Source organism: Ochlerotatus camptorhynchus, unplaced genomic scaffold (assembly GCF_037179485.1).
Source record: "Ochlerotatus camptorhynchus isolate MF236.1 unplaced genomic scaffold, CSIRO-AGI_Acam_v1.1 ptg000281l, whole genome shotgun sequence".
Classification (NCBI taxonomy): Eukaryota; Metazoa; Arthropoda; class Insecta; order Diptera; family Culicidae; genus Ochlerotatus; species Ochlerotatus camptorhynchus.
In genome coordinates, this window is record NW_027040770.1 from 317176 (window position 1) to 325625 (window position 8450).

Genomic DNA, 8450 nt, shown 5'->3' on the forward strand with positions numbered 1-8450 from the left:
CAACTTTTGATAAAAAGTCAAATCCGTATCTCTTATGCATGACGAACCAGAGCGAACAGAAGCCACTACTGTTTGTCAGTGAATGTATTTTACATTCACTGAAAAACAGTAACAAGTTCTGTCCGCTCTAGTTCGTGATGCATAAGAGAAACGGATTTGACTTTTTATCAAAAGTTGTAGCTAATAACAAAACCTACAAAAGCTCTATACATCATTTTGCGGAATGCTGTTGATGAAAAAAGTTAGAGGCAAATGAATGTAAATGAATGTATGAAATGAATGCAAATGATTTTCCATGCCTGATAGCAACAGTGGCACATGCGTGCAATTTTAAATAGTGACATTTAAAAAAAATAATAATGGCTTATATTTAACAGATGCGTAGAAATCTGATCGATTGGTGATAAAATTATTGAAATTGGTCCAGTGACAGTTGAGTTATTAACGTTCAAAATCTTTCATAATTTTGTTATATGTTCCATTTCCGGTTGTCACAAAGTGTACCCCCATATAGATATTACAGACGTATTCCTACGTCTAAAAAAAATCAATGTTATATTACAAATGCAAATGCACGGATTTTTTTTATCGAAACAATATAGGATCGATCCAGTTGATTTTTGTCGTGTTTGAGATCGATTCAAAAAAATCGATTAATCGAACCAAAAGAATCGATCTTTAATTTTTTTTTTTTTTCTCCTTTGGTTTGTTTTTTCCGTCGATCTTGTTTTCCGTGCTGAGCACCAATGCTACCGACGTGCCAGGAAGGCAGCTCCCACACCTGGACCCTACCTATCGACCCATCAACTCATGAACCGGGGACCAACGGCTTTACTTCCCATCCGAAGGAAGGCGTGATCAGAGATGTTATGCCTCAGAACATCCCGGCGGCGCCGACTGGGATTGAACCCAGGCCTGCTGGGGTGAGAGGTAATCACGCTTACCACTACACCACCGGCGCCGTTTATTTAAAACATATCATACATTATTTCTGAACATAAACTTCATGAGACAACGTTTTAATAAAGAGTTTAAAAAGTAGACCGACAGCTTTTGGTTCTTGAGTTTTGTCTATTTTCAAGTGTTACGATTCAATATTGCCCATCGCTAGATCTATAAGTGCATTATATATTATTAAGTGACATTCATCTAACTAAAAGAGAAGCGGAAAGACGGGCAGGCGTCCAAAGGAAGCTTGTATTAGATGAAGTGACCCCTCAAAAGATGAAATTTTTCCTAAACAATATTAAATAAGCCGTTTTTTATGCCTGTTTTTTATGGAACAATTATTGATTTTTCAGGGCGCACTTTATTGTTTCTATTGGTGCAAAATATAGGTTACCGTAAAACATATTTATAACTCACAATAGAACCAATCCAAACCCGTTTTGCACACGACTATTATATTTAATAATTTTATGTATAATTTTGCCCACACTTTCCTAAATTTTAATAGTCTTTGTCCACCTATCTTTCGTGGAAGTTTGCCATTAAAATTATATATAAATATACATATATATATATATATATACATGTGAACCAAATTTCGGGGACACAGTCATTCCATAGTTTTAAGCCTCAAAACGAAAAGTATATTATTGTCAAACGGTATTAATTTTCAACGGAAAAAAAATGTGTGAAATTGTAATTAAAGAAAATAAATGCTTCATGTTTTACTTATTTTTCTTCGACCTCGTCATTATTTGTAGCATTTAAGTACTTCTCCCAGAATTTTGATACCAAAATTAATAATGTCAAACTGGGGCCTGTTTTAAAGCCACGAAGACTTCAATGGGGGAAGGGAGTCCAGCCACAGTATACGCTCGGTAAAAATATTTTAAAATTTTAGTAAAGTATACGAGGGGGGAGGTAGGATCTGCAATGTTTAAAACTTGGTCTACGTGGTTTATGGACGGCCCGCAGGTTGAACTGAATGTTGCACCCAGCTTGTAAGTTACTCATAGATTTCATTAGTCACAGCTGCTGTGACTCGATGGAGACGCATTGTGAACTACCTTGCGTCTTCATCGTTTCCATGCACGTGTGGTGCATATATTGCGGAACAATAATTTTTTATTTAAAAAAAAATTGTATCTCCAAAACTGCTTCTCCGATATCGCTAATTTTTTGATATGTTATGTAAAATTAAATGATCTTTAAATTAAAAATACTAAGTTGTTGAAGACCCTCGCAGTGAAAATCAAGAAAAAGCATTTGTAACATTTTTTTTTTTCCTACAAAATCAAATATCCCTGAGTGTTTCATAATTTTTCCTAAAATTACATTAAAACATCTTTCATTTGAAGGGTCAATCGTAAAAATCGGTCAAGAGGTTCAGAAGTTATAAATTTTTGAAAAAAGACATTTTTGAAAAAAAAAATGATTTTTTAGACCACCCTAACACGGAAATGGTCACCCTAATGGCGCAATAAAAAAAAGAGTCTAATATTTTTTGATAAGGAAGAATTATACCAATTTTCATGAAATTCTGAGACCCACTATAACTTTTTTCTATGGAATTGCTGTATATATACAGCCATTCCATAGCAAAACGATATAGTGGTTCTCAGAATTTCGTAATAATTGGCAGTTTTGTTCCTTATCGAAAAATATTAGACCCGTATTTAATTATTTTCTCATTAGGGTGACCATTTTCCTGTTAGGGTGGTCCAAAAAATCGATTTTTATTCTATTTTTTCCAAAACTGGCATTTTTTTTAAATATCATAACTTTTTAACCATTGAACCGATTTGAATTATCAAAATATCAAATGAAAGATTATTAAAAATACTTTTCAGAATAAATATATATATTTTTTTTTAATTGGAGTTTTGTATAGAAGAACTATGATTGTATTTGTTTTTTTTTATGGTTTTCATGCTATGATTTTTATTTATTTTAGAGAAAATATGAAAGTTAAACATTTAAGTTTTATTATAATTTCTGAAGAGTTAAGGCATGACTCAGTGGCTGTTAACTTATTTATTTCTAAAATGTTAAGTTTTTTACGCATTAACCAAAGTAAAAATATCAACAAGATTTATTTTATGTCCGATGGAGCCGCGTCACAGTACAAGAACCGGAAAAATTTTGCTAGCCTTTGTAAATTTAAATCAAAGTATGGAATTGAAGCCGAATGGCATTTCTTTGCAACATCACATGGGAAAGGTCCTTGTGACGCTATTGGAGGTACAATAAAACGCATGGCTACTAGAGCAAGTTTGGCCAAAGAACGTGAACATCCAATAAAAACATGCAAGAGAGCTTTAGAATTGGGCAAATAATCGTAAAGAAGAAAAAAAAAACAAAATTATCATTTAGTTTTGCCCCAACAGAGGAATACGAAAGTATGGTTTCACACCTCAACGAGCAATATAATAATGCAAAAATAATTCAAGGAACTCAAAAGTTTCATTCTTTCATTCCTGTTTCGGAAATAAAATTAAAGCCAAACGTTACTCAAACTGCAATGATAATGATGCCAAAATATTCGATGTATTTAAGAAGTGATGTAAATAAAAATAGAAAGTAAGTGTATTACAATGAAAATAAATTATGTATCATCGGTCCATAAGGTTTCCGAATAAAAAAAAAGTAAAAAAGAGCAGAAAAATGTATTTTGTGGATTTAAGTTGAAATTTGAAAATAAAAAAGTAGTCGGGATTCGCTATTACAAATTTTAATAGCGAACCACGACTATTTTTCCAATAGGGCCTGTGTAGAAAAGCGCTCATACAATAAACATTTTAATACATTGCAAAAACGGCTTGCTTGATTGCTATGAAGTTTTCGGGAAAGTTGTGCAAAATTAAAATGCGATTCTTAGAAAAATATACACGGTTAAAAAACATGTGTTTTAAATGAAAATGTAAAAATGGTGAAATTTTCAAAAAACCATTATTTTTTTGAGTTTACCATCACCAAACTTTGCCAGTTTGTAGCTAACATTATGAGCTTCAATGAGGCTTAAAACACAAATGCACTTTTTGAGAAATTAACTTTTTCAATAACAAATATAATTTTTTTCATTGAAACAAACGAAATTTTTTACAATGCATATTTTCAACATTATTGCCAAAATAATATCAACAACTTTGCTCTAGACACCAAATCAATCCAACAAACCGTTTCAGCAATATATATTTTTTAACTCATTAGTACTATTTTTACACAGGCCCTGTTAGAAAAGTAGTCGTGATTCAATTTGAAGAACTGATAACACAAATTGGCATCTTTACTAAAAAAGAACAACTGTGCAAATTTTCATCAAAATCAGAGCCGACAAATTAAAAAAAAATAAAAAATTCGTCAATCTGTAGAGAATTGCTCAGCTGTTAATTAGCGCCAGCTGGAAAAAGAATACTGAACTAAGCTGTCCACCATTTATAGGTCTTCCCAACAAACAATTTGAGCAGATTAAAAGTTGTATATGTTTTTTTCAGTTGAAGAAGCATAGTTTTCTTGAAGGAGCGCTTATTCAGCTTTAAATGTTTGTTGGGTTATTCATCTGTATTTAGAGTCTAAGTTTTTTTTTATAATGAGAAATAAACATGTTTTATAAGCAATTTTTTCAACAATCTAAGGAAAAACTGATGTTCTTAGATCCTTGAAATATTTTACCGATATTCAAAAAATCTAAATATGTCTTAAAATGTTAGTAAAACTACACATTCAACTATTATTTAATGCATAGAATGCAAAGAATTCATGAATATTTCCAGTGTAAGAATATTGTCTACGCAAAGGAAGGGGGCACTAGCCTATTCGCCTATTCGAATCAATCATAAACAAAAATATCTTCAGCCAAATAAAACATAGAATAACAAATGCACAACACGCCTTTTTTTAAAGTCGTTCTACCACAACAAACCTCCTGGAATTTGTTGATTACTCATTAACTGCAATGGACAAGGGAAACCAAATAGAAGCTCTTTACATTGACGTCAGTAAAGCGTTCGATAGACCTGACATTCCAATGTTGATTTTTTAATTAGAAAAAATGGGAATTGGATTAAGTCATATTTAACGGACCGTCAGCAAATTGTACGATTCAGCGAGAAAAAATCTAACCCAATTCAAGTCACGTCAGAAGTTCCACAGGGCTCGCAGTTAGGACTTCTTCTTTTCATTTTGTACGTTAACGATATCTCTCTTATTTTGAAAAATCTCAGAGTGCTTACTTATGCCGATGACATGAAACTATTTTAAGAGATAAGAAATAATGTTGATATGAATAAGTTTCAGAATGAAGTTCATATTTTTTATAAGTGGTGTTGTAAAAGTTTGTTCCAACTAAATGTTAAAAACTGCAAGGGACAGCCCTATGGCGTTGTACGCAATGGTGACGTAGGACTACGTGGTCTTATATAATAAATTTTATTTGTTAACTGCAGCAGGAGTTTGTGTTTAATGTAGGAACATGAATTTGAGCGGGGTTCTCACTATTTATAGTCTTTAGTATGACGCGCTTGACATAGATGGCCCACAGCGACTCACGAAGAGCTACTGATTCCGATCAATACCGGTGCGGCTTCTTCCTCCTTCTATGGATGTAGGCAGCCTTTCATTATGTACTGGAGAACACCACCACTCACCACGAAGTGATTGAATAAACACCGTTTGGTGAGACCGGATGGAATTCAACTTTGAAATCCGTTTTAGGGACATTGCTTTTCGGAGGCAATCGGTTTTAATTTTAATTATCTTAGCAACAGTTGCAAATTCGTGCAATTTTCAATAGTGACATTTAAAAAAATTATAAAGTTGTAAATTTTTTACAGATGCGTAGATATATTTCTTATCGTTTGGTGATAAAATTATGAAATTGGTCTAGGGCAGCTGAGTTATTAACGTTCAAAATCTTTCATAATTTTGTTGCATGTTCCATTTTCGGTTTTCACAAAGTACACCCCCATATAGAAATAACAGACGTAGTCCTACGTCAAAAATGTAATCTTATAACTTACAGTAGAAAACTAAAACATAAAACCAGATATTCGTTTTACATTAGGTACTCAAATTGTTCAAAGATGTGATAAAATAAGAATTAAAAGAATTAACATTTGTGGATCATTATAGCACAATAATTCATATAGCAGGCATTATGTTTAATTTTATAAAGCGTTTTGGTTTCCACTTTAAAGATCCTTACTCAATTGAAACACTTAATGTTGCCTATGTGAGGCCAATATTAGAATATTACAGTGTTGTTTGGTGACATTATATGAAAAAGCATGAAGAACGAATAGAGTCAATCCAAAGGAAAATTTTACTATATGCACTACGTAAATTGGGATGGACAGAATTTCCTCTCCCATCTTATGAAACTCGTTGCTTGTTAATCAACATTCAGTCATTTAATGAGCTTCGGGATTATGCTATTGTATCTTCCGTGAAAAATATTGATACAAAAATATTGCCAATGTTATTATGTAGTCTAGGTTTTTTTTTTATTGATAAATAAAAAACTAATTAAATAAATAAATAATCAGCTTAGGCACGGTATTACCTAAACCGGTAGGTTCGATTCCTGGACCAGTTAGGCAATCTTTCATGTTGGACATTTTGTCGACTCATAGGGCCCGAGGAAAGCAACCTGTTACACCCGTTAAAGACGTTCTGGCTAGCCGCGATCTCGAAGATATGAAGTTGATTTACAATTTTCTTAAACGGACCGATTTGAGAATTTAATAGTCTTCAGCAGTTTTTTTTTATTTTTATTTATTTTTTTTATTGATGTGTCAGTCCTCTCATCGTTCTCCCAACATAGTCCCTTTTTGTGTTTCGTTTCGTTTGTCTCATCAATTGTAAATTCACCTTTTGAGATTCAGAGCACTGCAGTGCTTCTTCCATGTTCATTTACCGATGCAACGGCGACGGGGGTTAAAACGACAAATCACCCCCATGTACCTTATCCCGATTCCACATTCAAACTGTTAAAAAAAAATGTTGTCCTTAACCTCGAGTAAGCCGCGAGTATTCGGTCCCCTTTAACTTTAGTCATAAGAAATAATGCTATTATACATTGAATTACGGCTCCGAAAAGCTAACGCAATTGAACTTTTGCAAATAAATGATATTAAAAAAAAAATCGACTTCCCTGGGCATAGAATATTATTGCTCATTATTGCCATACAATATACGAATTTGACAATTTTTGGAATAGAAAGCTCATAACTGTGGGCATAAGTATAAACTCTTAAGATCATTAAATTCATAATGAAAAAGAAGATGTGTATGAAAAGCCTCCTATTATTATTGTTATATTTATTATCTTTATTTGAGAGACTTTGAGCCAACGAATAGCCACGTTCAAATACCGAATCGAAACACCGTCGGTTTCATGAAAAGCATTGGATATACATGCAATTATCCAATCAATGGTCAATTCACAGCGGTGATCCATTCAGAAGCTCACACAATCTTTGCCATAATGAGTCATGATATTTAGAATCTGTTTTAGCAATCGGAATCAATCCCTAGGCGATGTAGTAGTGTGTAAGAATTTTATGTATTTCCGCTCATCCCCGTGTGACCATGAACTATTCAGTTCACTCGCACCAGCTCTGGAACTCCCCCATCCGCCGTGGCCGTCATCACCAGTCTGGACTGCATGAACGTTCCGCATGCGAAGTACGGTCGGTAGATGATGCCACACATAAAGAAGGGCATTCAACACTTGCGGGAGCAGCAACATAAACAGCAAATAAAACTAACCAAAGACAACGTGCGTTTCCCGAGAGGGTCTTTGCAAGAGAAAATGGGCAGTAGGGTGGATCTTATTTTGTCTGGTCGTCTGCGAAGGGTGTTAGCTTTAAAAGTCAGTTTAAAGTTATTTAAGTATCAGGTGTCTCATTTTCCCTTTACCATTGTTATGTGAGCTGTGTTTAATCTGTTGATTGATTTCTTTAAAAACACGTTATAATGGGAGCAGGTCATTTTGCAACCAAGAATCACTGTTCGAATGGATATTTGGCGAGCTAGGTTTTTGAAACTTTTGGTACTAACAGCTCAAAACTGAAATTTATTTAGAGTTTTATCTATTATCAGTTAGTTTCATTTAATTTACTCACATAAGTAGTCCACGTTCTTCCCATTAACTACTCTAGCTAAAACAATTAACCTTTAATTCGTTTCACTGCGGTATCTGCTATTGAAGCATTCCAGTAAATATAGCAATATAAATTCAACAAATCACTACTTACTTACATATTCGAGTCCGACAGACTATTACGGGAAACGATTTCTTCAACTACTACTGAGTTCATATAAATTTAAATAACTTTTAGAAAATACACATTGAAAAATAATGTAGGTTTTTGCACAGTACACTTTTCTGATCACAGATATAAAAATGAATCTACAATGTGTAGAATTGGAACCTACCTAACGAAAAAACCAAAGATTTAGTTTCATTTTTATTCATGTGATCTTGACATTTTTACCAAGGG